General features: G+C 41.6%; 1 long non-coding RNA gene across 1 annotated transcript; it reads right to left on the minus strand.

The window, feature by feature from the left end:
- Positions 1–245: 245 nt before the first annotated feature.
- On the minus strand, positions 246–19851 carry LOC116970922. The gene is made up of 3 exons (XR_004411356.1): positions 19842–19851; positions 16218–16226; positions 246–324 (listed from the first exon to the last, which is right to left on the minus strand). It is a non-coding gene; the product is annotated as an uncharacterized LOC116970922 (long non-coding RNA).
- Positions 19852–20770: the final 919 nt, after the last annotated feature.

Below are 20770 nucleotides of genomic sequence, written 5' to 3' on the forward strand. Positions count from 1 at the left end.
GATATTTACATTTTTCATAATTTTAAAAGGAGATTGTTGCAATATATATGGGTTTAGTTCCGTTATTGGCATAATTTCACTTTTATTCCAATTCTATATCCCGAGAATGAGCCAAAATGAGTTATAAGATTTAATAAATTTGGAATACTTGTTTCTGAATTTGTGATGCATAATAATACATCATCTGCATATAAAGACATTTTATTAACTGTATCTTTAGTGTTGTATCCATAAATTTCTTGGTGAGCTCTAATACTTTCTGCAAGTGGTTCGATAGCTAGGGCAAATAATAACGGAGATAATGGGCATCCTTGTCTACAACCTCTACAACCTCCTGAATTTGGGTGATAGCTGTGGTAGCTGTGTGGAATGAGCTTCCAGTGAAGGTGGTGGAGGCAGGTTCGTTTTTATCATTTAAAAATAAATTGGATAGTTATATGGATGGGAAAGGAATGGAGGGTTATGGTCTGAGCGCAGGTATATGGGACTAGGGGAGACTATGTGTTCGGCACGGACTAGAGGGGTCGAGATGGCCTGTTTCCGTGCTGTAATTGTTATATGGTTATATGGTTATAACATTTGATTTGTCAATATTCTAGCTGTTGGATTAGTAAATAGGAGTTTAACCCATATGCAAAACTTCTCACCCAGTTGAAATTTTTCCATCACAGAAAAAAGATAGGGCCATTCCGCCTGATCAAATGCTTTTTCAGCATCTAACGAGATGACTGCTAAGTCTACATTAGCTATTCTATGGGGTGGGAGATTGCAACCTTCACGTGGTCCACCCTGTTTCGACGAATGCAATCAACCTGACGTGCACAATCAAGTAAGATCAAATAGAATAAGTTGTCCTCCAACTTTAGGCTGTGCACGCCATACGCAAGAAGAAGAAGAAGAAGCTATTCTATTTGAGTATATAATATTAAATAATCGTCTCAGATTATAAAATGAATAACGTTTTGGGATAAAACCTGTTTGATCGGGATGTATTAATTTATGAATCACTAAACTTAATCTATGGGCTAAAATTTTAGTTAATATCTTCTGATCAGTGTTTAAAAGAGCTATTGCTCTATATGAACCAGGATCCTCGAGATCCTTATCCGTTTTTGGTATAAGTGTTATTGTTGATACAGTTTCTGCTGAGTGAAGGCATAGTTATATAATGTCTGTAAACGTGGAGAGATCAAATCATTCAATTTTTTAATAAAATTCAGAGTTTAAACCATCTGCGGCCTTTCCGTTTTTCAAAGATCTAATGGACTTCAATATCTTTTACTGATATTTCAGCACCTAAAAATTCTCTCTCTTTCAGATCTAAACCTGAGAAATTACATATCTGTAATAATGTTTCCATTCTCATGGAACAGTCTGTCGTTGTGGCTGAATAAAATGCTTGATAATATTGTAAAAATCTGTCATTGATATCCTTAGGCAATGTTAGTGTTTCTCCCATATCTGATCTAATTTTATGAATTGTTTTTTCCTCATCCAATTTACGAATTTGACGGGCTAACAGATTTTGTGGTTTATCACCGAATTCAAATTGTAGTTGTTTAGTATGTTGATAAAGTTTTATAATTTGATCTGAGTATATGTGATTTAACTTATATTTAAGTGCAGCGATTTTGTTGTGTTTTATCATAGAAGGAGCAGTCGCATTATCTGTATCTAATTGCCTTATTTCCATTTCTAATTCATGTTGTTTAGCTCGATTCTTTTTATTATGAAAGGCTTGAGAGGAGATAAGCACTCCTCGTACAAATGCTTTAAATGTTTCCCAGATAAGGGAGACAGGTGTTTCTGGGAGGTCATTCTTCTCAAAAAACATATTAATTGTGTTATAAGATATTCGTAGCATGTTTTGTCATTTAAAATTTGAGGGTTAAGTCTCCATTGTGTCTGCTTCTCGGTCATTCCATTTAGTTTAACCGTGAATGTTAAAGATGCATGATCCGAGATTATAATATTATGATATTTCGAGTTATAAGTATATGGGATGAGTTTAGAGTCCACTAAAAAATAGTTGATTCTTGAGTAAGTTTAAAGTACAGGTGAATAAAATGAGTATTCTCATCCAGTTGGATTTTCTATTCTCCAGACATCTTTGATATTGGCAGTATTAATGTATGAGTTTAATAATTCACTTGCCATGGATTTGATTTTCCTTTGTCTTGATGATCTATCTAGATAAGGGTCTAATGTACAATTTAAGTCTCCACCAATTATCAAATTGTATTGTGTAAGTTCCGGAATAGTATTAAATGTTTTCTAGAAAAACTATGGGCTGTCAAAATTTGGACCAATAACGTTGAGGAAAATCACTTAAAAAATATATAATTCACCCACCAGTATAATAGATCTCCCATCAATATCCCCAATAGTTGATTTATGTTTAAAAGGTAAACCCTTACGAATTAAAATTGCAACCCCTCTAGACTTATGAGAGAATGAGAAATTATACGTTTTGGCAATCCATTTTGCTTTCAATCTATGTTGTGTTTCATTTTTAAGATGAGTTTCTTGAAGAAACACAATATATCAGCTTTAAGTGATTTTAAGTGTGCTAATACTTTACCTCTCTTGATTGGTTCATTAATACCCTTGACATTCCAACTACAAAATGTAATTCCTTCACCCCAAATTTTCATATTAACATCTTGCATCGTATGGTCTATAAAAGAGCAAATGGTTCAACACACTAAACCTGACATTCCACCCGACACGGGATAGATGAATTTTAAGTTTAATAGATCTTCATCCCGAACATAACTCCTTAAAAAAAACTTATGATTACATTTAATATTTAAGTTATGATTAAAGATAAAGTAGAAAGCTAGATGGTTAAAAGAGTGGCAAGAAAGTAGGAAAACTACAACTACAATCCGTGTAGTTAGTGATAGCCACACTAGCATGGCTAAACCTCTAGAGACTTCCATAGCCTTATAAAAAAATAATACTAGTTCCGTGTTTTAAAAAAAAAGAAAATTTCAATAAAAACAGTTTATAAAAGGGAGGGGAGAAAAAAGAAAAAAAAAATTGTCCAAAGAATTTGTAATCCAGTAGTAGGGGATTTTTATTCTCTTAAAAAAATATTAGTCAAATATTTTTTTTAAAAAGTATTAATTAAATACCTGAATCAGACATTATTCACAGTTCTTATTTATAACTAATTCTAAGAATTTGTTAGTAATAATTAGTAGTGATTAGTACTAAATAATAATGGTTGTAAATCAATAGCAAGATAACTTGCTCAACTATCATTATTAACTATCATTAGTCCTTGAGTATAACAACTTAAAGTTCCATTTGTTCTCTGTCAAGTGATGACACCGTGAAGATAATGTTCAATCCTCCGTGGATTTCTCAATGTCCTGGGCGAATTCCAGTGCTTTCTTGTAGTCGGTGAAGAAATGTTCCTTCTGCTTGTAGGTAACTCGCAGTTTTGCAGGGTACAACATTCATTGATTCTAAGGTCAGACACCGAATTGTCATAAGGATGGCAAATAGATTTGGAACAGCAGAAGAATATTTTGTATATTAGTACGATTATCTGCTGAAAAGATGAATATACAGATGTAACTCCCTTAACACATGAGCAATAAAATGGAAGCCCAATGAATAACATCAGCCATAATAAAGAGCTACAGTTGGTATCATAATGAAAGATATGTAATATTCAGTGCAGATGAGATTGTGATGGAGCTTTGATGTTTGTGTATAAAGCTTTGGAGGTCAACATTGAAAGCAGTTATGGTATGGTAATGAAGATATGATTAATAGGTTTAGCAACTATGAATCCCTGACTTTTGAAGGTGAAAACTTTTGGTTTTCTAAATGCACTAATGTGGAGCTTGAAGCTCAACTTTGGGTGAAGGAGAATCTATAGGAGCGGGGATGTAATGATGGTTGAGGTCTGGTGGGGATTAAGCAGACTGTTTATGACAGTGTTAAGCTGCACAAAGTGTTGCCAACATTTAAGTTTGAGCAAGTGGTTGGACGGTGGAGTTTCAAAGGCAGCCAATATTTGTGTGGAAGTTAAACACCACCTCACGACTTATCAGGTTGGCCCGAAATTTATCAGAGAACCAGGTTGCAACAGAGGTGGGGCAAAAAGGGACAAAAAGAGCATCTGAGACATTATGTAGTTTTGCTGGGCTACTTATCAGCAACAGATAGTATCCAGCAGGCCAGGCAGCATCTCATGAGAACATGGATAGGCAATATTTCAGGTCAGGATCTTTGAAACTTGGCAGGAACCTGCTCAGGTGGTCGATAATAATAATAATAATAATATATCTTTTATTGTCATTGCACGTCAGTGCAACGAGATTTAGTGTGCAGCTCCACTGATGTCCAAGAAAGGTAAATAAATACAATACATAAATAAGCAAGCTGATGTAGGTACTTTTAATTACCAGCTTCCTCTAATATTCTTGAGACCTAATGAGACATATAGCGATAACATGTGAGGAGTGATGTTCCCACCATACACAGTGATTCGGAGATTGGAAGATTGCAACCTTCACGTGGTCCGCCCTGTTTCGACTAATGCAATCAACTCGACGTGCACAAACAGAAGATCAAATAGAACAAGTTGTCCTACAACTTTAGGCTGTGCACGCCACATGAAAGAAGAAGAAGCCAGTGAGTCGGCTGCCCTGCCAGCAGCGTGTTTGTTATTTAGAATGTTTTTGTTTTATTTGGTGTGTCCAAGTGTTTGTTTTGGTGTCTCTTGGTATGTCTTATGTGGGGGGTGGTGGGGGGGAAAGGGGGAAAACCGTTTTTCAGTCACATCCTCGACGGAGAGGCGACTTTTTCCATGTCCCTTCTCCGCCTCCCTCGCGTCCTAACAGCTTGGATTGGAGCGGCCTTTCCCGGATTCGGGCCCAGAGCTTCAGCGTGGACTTTTCCATCACGGAGCGGGGCGACCCTTGCCGGGGGTCGACAGAAAGGAGTGCTCCAATCGCTGGACTGGTGACTTTGGCATCATGGGGCTATGGTCTGCAGAGCTTCTAGCCGCGGGCGTGGTGTGGACTTACCAATCAGAGCCTTGGATCCCTTGCCGGGGGTCACCGGAGAAGAGCTCCGACCGCCGGCCGGTGGCCTATAACATCCTGAAGCTGCGGTCTCCAGTAGGAAAGTGGCTGATTCGGGCACTCCAAGCCGCGGAGTGTGTTTGACCGTCCCAACGTCAAAGTTTCGATCATCCCGACGAGCGGGTCTGTGCATCCAGCCGTCTGTAGTAGCGATTGTGGAGGGTTCATGGCCCCGACCATGGATGGACGGGGAAGGAGGACTGACTGAACTTTGTTTCCTTCCACCACAGTGAAGAATGCTGTGGTGGATGTTTATGTTAAATTCTATTGTGTATTGCGTGTTCTTTTTTTTCAATTGCATTGCTGCAAGCCAAATTCATTTCACTGTAAATTAGTTGGTGCATGTAACGAATAAATTTGAACTTTGACTTTGTACTTTGACTTTGAACTTTGACTTTTGCTTTGACTTTGAGGTACCACCAAAATTATTGCTTGCTGGGGATTCATTCTGGCATTTGCTTCTCCTTCCATTTCTATATTAGTTTAGTTTAGTTTAGTTTAGTTCAGTGATACAGCGCAGAAACAGGCCCTTCGGCCCATCGGGTCCGCGCCGACCAGCGATCCCCGCACATTGACACTATCCTACACCCACTAGCGACAATTTTTACATTTACAAAGCCAATTAACCTATAAACCTGTACATCTTTGGAGTGTGGGAGGAAACTGAAGATCTTGGAGAAAACCTACGCAGATCACGGGGAGAACGTACAGACCCCGTGCAAACAGCACCTGTAGTCAGGATCGAACCCGGGTCTCCGGCGCTGCATTTTCTGTAAGGCACCAACTGTACTGTCGCGCCATCGTGATTGCCATGATCTTTGATCTATCAGGTCACCGAAAAAGTTGTGGCGTGATGCGGTGTGAGGCGGCGTGGTGACGTATTGACGCATGGGTTTCCTCAAGTGTCGCAACATTTCTTTTGTCGCCACTGGATTTTGAAATGTTCAAAATCTTTTAGCGACCCTGATATGACGCTGGCAGTCGACGAAAAAATCGCCAGGTGGGACAGGCCCTTTACTTCCAGGTCTTCCTTGCATTATTAGACCCCTTCCCACACATTCCCTGCATCCAGTACATTTATAAAAGGTTACTATGTCATTGTGTAACAACATTCTTTTTGGGTCAGTAAACTAAAGGGCCTGTCCCACTTAGGCGACTTCTTAGGCGAGTGCAGGAGACTCTGCGCTCGCCTCATGATCGCCACATGGTCGCCACATGTTCGCTGGTGGTCTCTGGTGAGTCTCTTTCATGGTCGCGAGGAGTTCCCGCATTCTGGGAACTAGTCGCGGCATTCAGTATGGTCGCCGCGACATGTTGAAAATTGGTCGCCATGGAGAAAATCGATAATCCTGTAGTGGTAGGTGCAGTTGTAGTGGGGTCACCATGTAGTTATGGGTAGTCGAGGTACTCGTAGCTGTTTTAGTTAATCGCCTTTGCTGACCAGGCATTTTTATTGGCTCATTGGGGGGGAAAAACGTAAGCTCGAGTTTTCAGAACAAGGATAACCGACCGGTAATGCTAAATGCCCGCTGAACTTCACAGCTGTGTATCTCTGGCTTATTAAAAGTTTTCTGGCTTCTTAAAAATGTCTCCACTCCTTCGCCCCCCTTCTCCCCTCTTTTAAAGGACTTATCGTACACTGTGCTAGCCGTCTTAACCTTCCTGTTCATCGCGGCCTGTGTCTGTATCACCTTGGCTTTGCACCGTGTGAATTTCCGCTTTCCCTGGCCCCTGCCTTTGCGATGTGTTTGTGTATGAGTGTGTGTGTGTTCCACTCTGACAGTCGCCGTTCCAGTTCCCGGTTTTCCAGGCGAGTGCCGCGAACTTGACAGTCGCTGGCAGTCCGCTGAAAAATCGCCTATGTGGGACAGGCTCTTAATAGTAACAACCATGATAAACGCGACATACTGGAATAACTCAGCGGGTCAGGCAGCATCTCCGGAGAAACAGAATCGGTGACATTTCGGGTCGGGAAACTTCTTTAGACTGGATATCGTTGTTCAGTCTTAAGACAGGTCCCGACCCGAAATGTCACGTATCCTTTTTCTCCAATTAGAGGCTGCCTGATCCCCTGAGTTACTCCAGCACTTTGCGTCTATCTTTGGTGTAAACCAGCATCTGCATTTCTTTGTTTCTACACAGTAACAACCATGATGTTTGATATACAAGCTAAGATCTGAAAAGCTGAGCAAACTTTGCAAAAATGATCTTTGGTCATTTTGGACAAGTTCTTGAGTGAAAAAGTTGTCCTGAGATCTCCCTTAAATCTCTCCCCTCTCAGAGTATCTGACGCACTATATAATACTCTAGTACTTCATCTATTATATACAAATGCAATTCCCACCTATTCCGAAGCCAAAACATGCAAATGTGGATGAATAAAATGAAGACTCCTGACTACGTTTCAGTTGCAGACCGAAGCTTGCGTATAATATTATTTAGAACACAAAGTGCTGGAATAACTCAACGGGTCAGGTTGATTCTCTGGAGGGATTGGGTCTGAAGAAGGATTGCAACCTGAAATGCTGCCTATCCATGTCCTCCAGAAATGCGACTTGACCCGCTGAGTTGCTCCATCACTCTGTGTTCTACACAAAATTCCAACATTTACAGTTCCTTGTGCCTCTAGTATTATTCATGTTTTGTGTGTGGTCAAAGAGAAATTTCATTTCTGTCCCTTCCCTGATTCATTAGATGGTTACTGATCATGGTGGGTGGTGCTATTATTATATTTTTATGGCAGATTATCATCTTACTGGTGAGTAATATGTAGTTAACATGCCACCCAGAGGTGACAGAGGTTAAAAAGAGTTCACACAGAAACAATAATTTCAAATACTGTAATTAAGCATTGGCCTTGTTGCAGTATACATGTTCTGAGATGTTGTAAACAACAGAACACAATGATTTTTTGCTTCATCTACTCAGCGCTGAAATTACGCTGATGGCAGATTGCTTCATTGCACAGCAAATATTCTTTGTGTTTTACAGCGCATCACAAAACAGCTCATAAAGCTGCCAGACTTCTTTAAACTAGATAGGCTTTCATAAACTGGATTGGATTTCACATATTGGTTCCACTGAAGAATACCACATGCAGAATTAGCTGTCTCAAATTGTCTGTTTGCATTTGAAGAGTTATAGTTTCAGGTTGTGTAAACCTACCAGGTTTGATTTCATTCTCTGCCATTTATTAAAGGATCAAATAGACAATCAAAGTTCTACAAATACTTTGGCTTGTAAATGTCTAGAGTTAATGTTTATTGTTTGGCTTGGGTTGCCTTGCCCTTTTGGGATGACTTCCAGTAAGCCTATGATATTTGACAGTAAGGGATTACAGAGTCATAGAGAGCTGTACAACACAGGAATAGGCCTTTTCACCCACACTGTCTATGCTGACAAAGTTGGCATATTGGGCTAATTTCATTTACTTGCATTTGGCCCATAGCCCTCAAAACCCTTTCTTTCTATAAATTTATCCAGATGTATTTTAAAACTTGTACTTGTATCCGGTTCTATAGCTTCCTCTGACAGCTCATTCCAGATACTTACTACTCTCTGAGTTAAAAGGTTGCCCTTTTGGTTATTCTTAAATTACTCCTAACTCACCTGAAGCCTACACCCTCTAGTTTTAGAATCCTCTACCATAGAAAAAAAGACTGTGTTTGTGTAATTTGGATATTTATATTGTCAGAGAGGGTTCTAGTAATGAAATCAAAATATGTATACTTGCTGTAATATGAGAGGCACTACAAGCAATGGTGGTATCCTGCACTTAATTTCCACTTCACGTGAATGAAAACTATTATTTTACAATGATCCCTTTTTATATTATAGCTTCAAAGTTATTAAGTGTTGAAATGTTAATAGTGTGTGAAGTTGCCTGCTCCAATGAATCACAGTTCAAAGTGTAACCCTCACCTCTCTTTGTTAGATCTGCACTACATGAGGTAGCAAGACTTCACATTAGGTGTATAAACACCTCATACCGTGACTCACTTGGCTTTGCTGAGAGCTGATAATTTCATGCCACCTTCCTGCACTAGCTGATTGTGAAGTTAACTGGAGTAGAGGAAAGCTGCCTTCAGTGTTCAGTAGAAAGAAAGAAATTAATGAAAGAAACCACGTTACAAATTAAAAACCCATTCCACATTTGTAATTCGTGTCAAACCATATATCATTTATATTTAATAATAATCACATCCAGCTTTAAAAAAAAGCTTGCTTGCTTTTGAGTCTAAAAGTGCAGTGAGGTCTGACTTGGGGACTGACTGCCATATTTAAAGAGCTCTACCACAAGAAGAAATGGAAATGTTCTACAAGAATGATTGATTGATTGAAAGATACAGCGTGGAAACTGGCCCTTTGGCCCACCAAGTCCATGCTGACCACCACACCAGTTCGATGTTATCTCACTTTTGCATCCACTCCATGCAGACAAGGGTCAATTTATACTAAGACTTTGCCTCCATCACAGTGAGGATGTGCTTGGTGAACTCACTGTGGTGGATGTTTAATTTGTGTTTATTGTATGTTTTGTTTTTATTGGTTCTGTGTATGACTGCAGGCAACATAATTTCGTTCAGACCGAAAGGTCTGAATGACAATAAAGGAATCTAATTCTAATTCTAATCTAATAAAAGCCAATTGACCTATAAACCCATGTGGCTTTGAGATGTGGGATGCACCCAGAGGAAACCCATGAGGTCACAGGTGCTGTGCAGCAGAGCACTACCTGCTGAGCCACCATGCAGCCCATTAAGGGATATAATACTTTGCATTTAAGCAGAATAATTTGTGTTCGATTCTGTGATTTGGATTTTACTGTGTTACTTTTGTGAGAAATATCGTATCACATACACTATAAAGTCAAATATTTTGCTAAACTTGATGGAGTTTCTGTATGATTTCTTAATGGCAGTGACACGGAAAAACCCACGGAAAAAAATAGTCCAATGTTCTCAATTGCTTTCTGCGGCTGGAATCTGAAATGAAATAGCCGGGCAGGTAGTTTATTATCCAATTTCTAATAGGCGTTTGAATTGCCTGGTGATCCCAGTTTCTGTGGCTCCCGACAGTGTCATTTCTCTGGTGCCCTTGGAAAATGGAGATCAATCTGACTGCACCTGTGGTGGCCATTTTTTCGATAGTTTTCAGAAATAGTGAAAGAACAAAGTTGCCTGACTTTTGTTTTGCTCTTCATTTATTGTTTTTCTTGCAGGTTTTACCATAGTAAAAAAAAAACATACAGTATGTGACTCTTCTATTTCCAAAGAAAATTGAATGTTTAAACTGAAATCAATGGGAGTGAAAAACCAAACCTCAATTAGTTGGAATCAGCATGACACAACTGATGGTCTGATAATGGATACAAATAATTGCAGGCCCATCATATTATTGCAAACTTTTCTGAGGGAATCATCATCTCAACCATCTTTAATGTTATATCAGTAATCTTGTCTCATAAGTGGAAGTCTTTAGCTCTGTTTATAACACCCAGTTAATGAAGCAGTATTACGCAGTCTACAGAAAGGCTTGGACAACATATGGATCATACAGAAAAATGTTCCTGATGTTGGGGAGTCCAGAACCAGAGGTCACAGTTTAAGAATAAGGGTAGGCCATTTAGGACTGAGATGAGGAAAAATGTTTTCACCCAGAGAGTTGTGAATCTGTGGAATTATCTGCCACAGAAAGCAGTGGAGGCCAATTCACTGGATGTTTTCACGAGAGAATTGGATATTGCTCTTAGGGCTAAAAGAATCAAGGGATGTGTAGGAAAAAACTGCAGATGCTGGTTTAAATCGAAGGTAGACACAAAATGTTGGAGTAACTCAGTGGCACACTCTGATACTGAGTCTGAAGAAGTGTCTCGACCTGAAACATCACCCATTTCTTCTCTCCAGAGATGCTGCCTGTCTTGTTGAGTTACTCCAACATTTTGTGTCCATCTACAGAATCAAGGGATATGGGGAGAAAGCAGGAACGGGGTACTGATTTTGGATGATTAGCCACGATCATATTGAATGGCGGTGCTAGCTCAAAGGGCCGAATGGCCTATTCCTGCACCTATTTTCTATGTTTCTATGTTTCTATGTTCTTTGGTAGTCATTGTATCACAATACCGAGTGAAGTAGCAATGTTACAACATTTTGAGATTAAAAAAATCAAATCTGCAATTTATCCCATCAGATAAAGCATAAAAAGAAGTTTAATTTGACACCTAATTCACTTTCATATCTTCAGTATTAAAAAAGTTATGGCCATGTTCATACTCTGAAATTAGCATCATGTTCCCTATTGCTTTTCCATTGACTTAACTCAAAAGCTGTGATCGAGGACAGTCAAAAATTAAGAGAACTGAATGAAATTTTCAGTTATTGTAGATTGAAGCATTCTGAAACAAATATGAAACAATCTTACTTGGATGACCTGAAATTAAAGCATATAATTAGTTAGTTACCTAATTGTAGCTAATTACAAAATTCAATTACTAGATCTAAACATCTATCCATTTAAGAAAAGGTTAACATTTTTAAATAGCCTAAGTGTCCAAATAACATTCACACAATAATTCACAATATAACATGATTTTTAAATCTCATTGTCATGAATTTATAGGCCAAATGAAAGGAATTTAGTGTTTAATTCCCGTAAATTAATGGCCATTTTAATCATCTTGCGAGTGGGTTTTTGTGGAACGCGATCAATTGGAACGTTGCGGTTTGCGGTGAATTTAAACCCCATATCGGCAAGAAAAACACTGCCGGTTCGTATGGGGCCCAAATCACATTTTCGCAGCGTGAAATTTTGATTAAAATAATCCTAAGAAGCAACTTTTTAATGTAAAATAAACGACTTACCTTATGTTTGTCCTGTACATGAGGTCCGTTCCGTTGCCTGCGTTGACGGCATTAGAAGTCACTTTTTATTTTACTCCAGCGCTGAAATTGTCCCACGGTTTAAAAAAAAATTCAGAGAACGGCAGTCGGAACGAATTTTCAGCATAAGGTAGAAGCCCGAGAAAATATATCTCGGACAGGCAGGAGAAAATGGCCTCCCCCCACCCCCCCTCAAAGGCGCCAAAGTCACGCACACGGCCAGTGACAGAACTGCAGCACCGCTGAAGGTAAGTGAAGCGCTTCTACGGTAAGAGGAAGCTTAAATCTTGTACACTCCCTCCCCTTTCTTGATCCCACAGTTTTCTTCACAGGAGATAGACTATCGACTGATGTCTATTACAAACCCACTGACTCCCAGAACTATCTCGACTACACTCCTTCCCACCCTGCTTCCTGCAAAGACTCTATCCCCCACTCCCAATTCCTCAGTCTAAGCCGCATCCGCGCAAAAATGAGTTGTTCCATACGAGGACATCCGAGATGTCCTCATTCTTTAGGGAACGGGGGTTCCCCTCTTCCATCATAGATGAGGCCTCACACATGTTTCCTCTGTACCCCACAGCTCTGCCCTTGCTCCGCACCCCCGTAGTTGCAACAGGGACAGAGTCCCCTTAGTCCTTACTTTTCACCCCATCAGCCGTTGCATACAACACATAATCCTCTGGCATTTTCGCCACCTCCAAGGGGATCCCACCTATGGTCACATCTTTCCATCTCCACCCTTTCTGCCTTCTGCAGAGAATGTTCCCTCTGCAACTCCTGGTTAACTCATCCCCCCCCATCCAAACCGCCCCCTCCCCAGGTACCTTCCCCTGCAGCTGCAGGAGATGCACCACCTATCCCTATACCTCCTCCCTCGACCCCGGCATTCCTTTCAGGTTAGGCAGAGGTTCACTTGCACCTCCTCCAACCTCATTTACTGGTGACTACATTTGCAGGAAGTGTGTCCAGCTGCAGCTCCTGGCCGACTGCATTGAACGATTGGAGCTGCGGTTGGATTCATACTGGAGCATCGTGAGAAAGTCGTGAATAGCACGTACAGTGAGTTGGTCACACCGCAGGTAAAAGGTAAGAGGACAGAAAGGGAATGGGTGGCCACTAGCCAGCATAGCAGTAGGCAGGTAGTGCAGGAGTCTCCTGCGGTCATCTCCCTCCTAAACAGGTATACCGTTTTGGATACTTTTGGGGGAGATGGCTCATCAGGGGAAGGCAGCAGTAGCCAAGTTCATGGCACCATGGGTGGCTCTTGCGCACAGGAGGGGAGAAAAAAGAGTGGAAGGGCAATAGTAATAGGGGATTCAATTGTAAGGGGAATAGATAGGCGTTTCTGCGGCCGCAAACGAGACTCCAGGATGGTATATTGCCTCCCTGGTGCAAGGGTCAGGGATGTCACTGAACGGCTGCAGAACATTCTGGAGGGGGAGGGGGAGGGTGAACAGCCAGTTGTTGTGGTGCACATTGGCACCAACGATATAGGTAAAAAAAGGGATGAGGTCCTACAAGGTGAATTTAGGGAGCTAGGAGATAAACTTAAAAGTAGGACCTCAAAGGTAATAATCTCTGGATTACTACCAGTGCCACGGGCCAGTCAGAGTAGAAATAGGAGGATATTGCAGATGAATACGTGGCTTGGAAAATGGTGCAAGGGGGAGGGATTCAAATTTCTACGGCATTGGAACCAGTTCTGGGGGAGGTGGGACCAGTATAAACAGGACGGTCTGCACCTGGGCTGGAATGGAACCAATGTCCTTGGGGGAGTGTTTGCTAGTGCTGTCGGGGAGGATTTAAACTAATATGGCAGGGGGATGGGTGCAAGAGCAGTGAGGCAGAGGGGTGTAAAATGAGGGTAGAAGCAATAGGTAGCAAGGTGAAAAGTAAAAGTGGCAGGCAGACAAATTCAGGGCAAAAATCAAAAAGGGCCACTTTTCAACATAATTGAATAAGGGGTAAGAGTGTAGTAAAAACAAGCCTGAAGGCTTTGTATCTTAATGCAAGGAGCATTCGTAATAAGGTGGATGAGTTGAATGTGCAGATAGTTATTGATGAATATGATATAGTTGGGATCACGGAGACATGGCTCCAGGGTGACCAAGGCTGGGAGATGAACATCCAGGGATATTCAATATTCAGGAGGGATAGACAGGAGGGAAAAGGAGGTGGGGTAGCGTTGCTGGTTAGAGAGGAGATCAACGCAATAGAAAGGAAAGACATTAGCTTGGAGGATGTGGAATCGATATGGGTAGAGCTGCTAAACACTAAGGGGCAGAAAATGCTAGTGGGAGTTGTGTACAGGCCACCTAACAGTAGTAGTAGAGTTGGGGATGGCATCAAACAGGAAATTAGAAATGCGTGCAACAAAGGTAAAACAATTATAATGGGTGACTTCAATTCAATTCAATTCAATTCAAAGCACTTTATTCATCCCCGAGAGGCAATTTAAAAAGGCGCATTACAGTAGCTTTAAAAAAAAACAGAGGGACACAATCAACAAACATAAGCAGCACGCATACTGCACAATCACACAACACACGCATTTCACAGACACACTGCACAATCACACAACACACACTGCACATCAACATTCAACTCATAGTAATAGTTTTAAAGTGCTTCCTTAGTGCTTCAATTAAAAAGTGCATATAAAAGGTTATTTCATTTCATATGTTCATGAGTCAGTGATCAGTATTAAGAAGCTGGACAGCCCTGGGGATGAAGGTTGCCTTCCTCCTCTGTGTCCGGCAACCCGGACAGCGGAGTCTGCGTCCTGAGGGGAGCCACTCAAACTCAGGAAACAGGATGTGAGAGGGGTCCTGAAGAATCCTGCGTGTTAACTTTACAGACTGTTGGTCGCATAGGGCAGTGAGAGTTCGGACGGGCTGCTCAATGATTTTTGAGCAGACCTTGACCACATTCAACAGGCGGTTTCTGTTTTGCAGGGTGATGGAGTGGAACCAGCTAGTGAAAGAGAAGGTTATTACATTTTCAATGAATGCGTAGTAGAATGTGGTGAGAATGTCTTTGTTAATACCAAATGACTTCAGCTTCCTGAGTAGGTACTGTCTCTGATGGCACTTTTTAAGGATTTCCTCTGTGTTAGAGGAAAACCTTAGCAGGTTGTCGAAGGCTGTTCCCAGGTATTTGTATACCTCCACTATCTCCACTGGCTCCTGCTGGATGATAGTGGTGGCTGTCTCAGCCATCTGTCTCTGTTGGGGGGAAAAGGTCACAATCATGTCCTTGGTTTTGCTTATATTTAGCTCAAGACAAGACTTTTCACACCATACTATAAAGTCCTGCAGGGCTGATCTGTGATGTTGTGTATGGATGGGAAGCAGAGACAGGTGGACTGTGTCATCAGCAAATTTTACAAAGTGGCAGTTTGGCTGGGTGGATCTGCAGTCATCAGTGTAGAGAATGAAGAGAAGTGGGGAGAGGACACAGCCTTGTGGAGAGCCAGTGAAGGTGAAGAGGGTGTCGGACAAGGTGTGGTTCACCAACACCCTCTCTGTGTAAATATAGATTGGGTGAATCAAATTGGCAGGGGTGCTGAGGAAGAGGATTTCTTGGAATGTATGCGGGATAGTTTTCTAAACCAACATGTAGAGGCACCAACGAGAGAGCAGGCTATTCTAGACTGGGTATTGAGTAATGAGGAAGGGTTAGTTAGCAGGTACACAAAATTGCTGGAGAAACTCAGCAGGTGCAGCAGCATCTATGGAGCGAAGGAAATAGGCGACGTTTCGGGCCGAAACCCTTCTTCAGACTGATGGGGGGTGGGGGGGAGAAGGAAGGAAAAGGGGAGGAGGAGGAGGAGCCTGAGGGCGGGCGGATGGGAGGGTGGGAGGAGACAGCTAGAGGGTTAAGGAAGGGGAGGAGACAGCAAGGGCTAGCAAAATTGGGAGAATTCAATGTTAATGCCATCCGGACGCAAGGTCCCCAGACGGAATATGAGGTGCTGTTCCTCCAATTTCCGCTGTTGCTCACTCTGGCAATGGAGGAGACCCAGGACAGAGAGGTCGGATTGGGAATGGGAGGGGGAGTTGAAGTGCTGAGCCACCGGGAGTTCAGGTAGGTTATTGCGGACTGAGCGGAGGTGTTCGTCGAAACGATCGCCCAACCTACGCTTAGTCTCCCCGATGTAAATCAGCTGACATCTAGAGCAGCGGATGCAGTAGATGAGGTTGGAGGAGATACAGGTGAACCTTTGTCGCACCTGGAACGACTGCTTGGGTCCTTGAATGGAGTCGAGGGGGAGGTGAAGGGACAGGTGTTGCATTTCTTGCGGTTGCAACGGAAAGTGCCCGGGGAGGGGGTGGTGCGGGAGGGAAGGGAAGAATTGACGAGGGAGTTGCGGAGGGAGCGGTCTTTGCAGAAGGCAGACATGGGGGGAGATGGGAAGATGTGGCGAGTGGTGGGGTCACGTTGGAGGTGGCGGAAATCAGCATTTAACACAATCATCCCCTCCAAGTTACCAAACTCGCAGAACTGGGTCTCTGCGCATCCCTCTGCAATTGGATCCTCGACTTCCTCATTCACAGACCACAGTCTGTTCGTATTGGTGGAAATGTGTCAGCCTCGATAACAATCAGCACGGGAGCACCTCAAGGCTGCGTGCTCAGCCCCCTGCTGTACTCACTCTATACCCATGACTGCATAGCCAATCACAGTGCGAACTCCATCACCAAGTTCGCTGACGACACCACTGTTGTAGGGCGTATCACTGATGGGGATGAGTCAGATTATAGAAGAGAGATCGAGCAACTGTCCATATGGTGCCAGCGCAATAACCTGGCCCTCAACACCAGCAAAACCAAGGAACTGATTGTGGACTTTGGAAGGAGTAAGAGGGGGACCCACTGCCCCATTTATATCAACGGGTCGATGGTTGAAAGTGTCAAGAGCTTCAAATTCCTGGGCATGCACATCTCTGGAGATCTTTCCTGGTCCGAGAACACTAATGCAATTATTAAGAAAGCTCATCAGCGCCTCTACTTCCTGAGAAGATTACGGAGAGTCGGTTTGTCAAGATAGACTCTCTCTAACTTCTACAGGTGCACAGTAGAGAGCATGCTGACTGGTTGCATCGTGGCTTGGTTCGGCAATTTGAGCGCCCTGGAGAGGAAAAGACTACAAAAAGTAGTAAACACTGCCCAGTCCATCATCGGCTCTGACCTTCCTTCCATCGAGGGGATTTATCGCAGTCGCTGCCTCAAAAAGGCTGGCAGTATCATCAAAGACCCACACCATCCTGGCCACACACTCATCTCCCTGCTACCTTCAGGTAGAAGGTACAGGAGCCTGAAGACTGCAACAACCAGGTTCAGGAATAGCTACTTCCCCACAGCCATCAGGCTATTAAACCTGGCTCGGACAAAACTTTGATTATTAATAACCATTTTCTGTTATTTGCACTTTATCAGTTTATTTATTCATGTGTGTATATATTTATATCATGGTATATGGACACAATTATCTGTTTTGTAGTAAATGCCTACTATGTTCTGTGTGCTTAAGCAAAGCAAGAATTTCATTGTCCTATACAGGGACACATGACAATAAACTCACTTGAACTTGAACTTGAACTTACGCTTTGATTTCCTTCAATATTTATCAGTCAAGAAACAAAATTGTGTTAAGGTTCCCTTGAATGAAGAGTTCATGCATTTGTCCTGAGTTTGCAGCATAATCCAATATTGACCATCTTCACAGAAATGAGAAGCTTGCCTGAAGTTCCTTCTAATGTTTGACAAAAGTTTTTGCAAAAGCTATTGCTGAAACAAATATACAGCAGTGCTCTGTATAAACCTTGTTGTATGTTGTATATTGTATTCTGTATATAAACTGCAACCAACATTTGAGGTTGAAGCTCAACCTCGGATATTGGTTGTAAGAAAATATTGTGTGATAGAAAATAAAATAATCTGCAAAACTCTATATTAGCAGGACATATGATAGCAATCGACATGTGTTATAATTTTAAATATTCAGAATTAAACCTTGCCAGTATTGTGGATGATGAATTTGTTCCTGGTCATTCTGCCACGTCACTGTCTGAAATACACTTGACATGTTTGGAATCATTCTCTTTGTTCATTCTTTTTAAAATAGCCGAACTGAAAAAAAATTGAAAGTCTTATTCTGTGTTGTTTTTGTGTTGTTTGTGTGGCATTTGTGATTAATTGCAAGAGAGATGTATTTCCTAGAAGCTGCTCTTTGCCAGTATAGGTGCAGCAGATGCAAGAGTTCACCCATCTCCCAATGAGGTTCCAGTAGCAGAGCATGAGAAGCCTTGAAGAAATTCACCTCCTGAATACCTTGTCAAATGTTGAATTCAAACAAAGTTGCTTTGTATTCCCAATGACAGATTCATTCTAGTGAATCATTCTCTTCTGGTGCATTCTTTCTCGGGGACAGTTTAAATAAGGTAATTTCTACATGAAAGGGATAAACCAGACAGTCTATTGTGCTCTAACACAAACTCTTACAGAATTCAATGGCCATAAGGCTTTACAGACTTAAATTATTTGTTCCAAGACTGACTTCTTATAGATCTTGCAAGAAAAAAGCACCTTTCATCCATCAAACTATATCAGATCTTGATAATGAGGTTCAGTACTAAGCCCTTACAGAGAGAACAGCAGAACTATTTCATTAAATTGGTGGCTTTGAAATGGAAGAGTAAGATGGGAACCAAGTCTGTTAGGCTTATTGTGATTACAGTCCAAGTGTTTTCTCTTTGAATTGACAGCAAGTGCATTATACTCAGAAACCTGAAGATAAAGGGCAAAGAAAACAACATTTTCTATTTTAGCACAAGAAGTTCATTCAAAAAAATTATTCAGCCAATCCAATGAAATAAAAAACATTGCCGAACAAATTGAAGAAAGATCTTTGTATAGGTTGAACAATATGTAACTGAGAGACATTGTGACTCTACTCTAAAGGAAGAAGATGGAAGTGTCCTCGCAAAGTCAAACAAAGTACAATAAATGTGTAGGAAGGAACTACAGGCTGGTTTGTAGAAGGGTCTCGACCCGAAACGTCACCCATTCCTACTCTCCAGAGATGCTACCTGTCCCACTGAGTTACTCCAGCTTTTGTGTCTATCTTCAGAGTACAATAAAGCTGCTCTTCATTTGCACAATGCTGCCCAGAATATTGCTTTCTCTTTTAGTTATTCATGTTTTACTTAATTTTTTTGAGAAACAATTAGAAGATATTCTGATGGATTGGTCTTAACTGCAGCCTTAATGTCTCCACGCGTGATAGCTGTTTGGAAGTACCATCCAGGCATTGTGTACTGCTATTCATTTAGGGAGTGATATGCAGGAGAATGTGACAACTACATTCAATTAAGATTTATTTGGTTCCCACATCATGAGATCAGCTTGTAATTAAATTAAATGGAAGATTACACTCAACTAGTTTTTCTACTGGAGCTACAATGAACTTATAGATGCTGGAATTTTGCGGAGAACACAAAGTGCTGGAGTAACTCAGCGGGTCAGGTAACATTTTTGAAGGACATGGATAGGCATTGTTTCAGATCGGAACTCTTCTTCCAACTGAAGAAGGGTCCAGACCTGAAACATTGCCTATCCATGTCCTCCAGTGATATTGTCTGACCTGCTGAGTTACTCCAGCACTTTATGTTCATTTTACTCCTGTGTGGTGATTAGACCAGGCTGGGATAAGCCAGGATTCTTAAGTATGCATCCAAATGTTAAAGTCAGCAATCCTGCATTTACAGCGCCTAGACATGCATAATACATTAATGTTCCAACGAAGAGTGCAGAATTCAAACATAACACAAAGGTAACACTTTTGAAATCACAACTTAAATTCAGATAATGCAAAGGCAGCATGGGGAAACTTGTGAGCTGTTGAAGTGCTGTCCTGTCATTAAAAGCTGATAATTAGAAATGCAGGCCCTCTTCTTTGCACTGAGCTGGGCTAAAAGAGAGTGTGTGTCAAAGAGGGACTAAATTCCCTGACTTGTATGACTTTCGTGCTAAATTCAGGAAGTGCTGGCTCACCGCATCATGCTTTATCCTGAACTTGTGAAGTGTCCAGCACCTGAACAGGTAACTCTTTCAGCAAATGTTGCCTGATCTGCTGAGAGTTTCTAGTCATTTTTTTTTTTCTTCAGTTTTCCTGCCTTTTTCTTTATGTCATTCCCATTCTGTCCACTTGGCATACATACCTGTACATAGATACATAGAAAGTAGGTGCAGGAGTAGGCCATTTGGCCGTATGAGCCAGCACCACCATCATGGCTGATCATCCACAATCAGTACCCCGATCCTGCCTTCTCCCCATATCCCTTGATTCCACGAGCCCTAAGAGCTCTATCCAACTCTCTTTTGAATGCAATCAGTGAATCAGCTTCCACTGCCTTCTGAGGCAGAGAATTCCACAAATTCACAATTCTTTGGGTAAAAAGATTTTTCCTCATCTCAGTTCAAATGGCCTGTCCCTTATTCGTAAACTGTGGCCCCTGGTTCTGGACTCCCCCAACATCGGGAACATGTTTCCTGCATCTAGGGTGTCCAAACCCTTAATAATTTTATATGTTTCTATAAGATTCCCTCTCATCCTTCTAAATTCCAGTGGATACAAGTCCAGTCACTCCATTCTTTCATCATATGACAGTCACGCCATCCCGGGAATTAACCTTGTGAACCTACGCTGCACTCCCTCAATAGCAAGAATGTCCTTCCTCAAAGTAGGAGACCAAAACTGTACACAATACTCCAGCTGTGGTCT

This window comes from Amblyraja radiata, chromosome 3 (assembly GCF_010909765.2).
Source record: "Amblyraja radiata isolate CabotCenter1 chromosome 3, sAmbRad1.1.pri, whole genome shotgun sequence".
NCBI lineage: Eukaryota > Metazoa > Chordata > Chondrichthyes > Rajiformes > Rajidae > Amblyraja > Amblyraja radiata.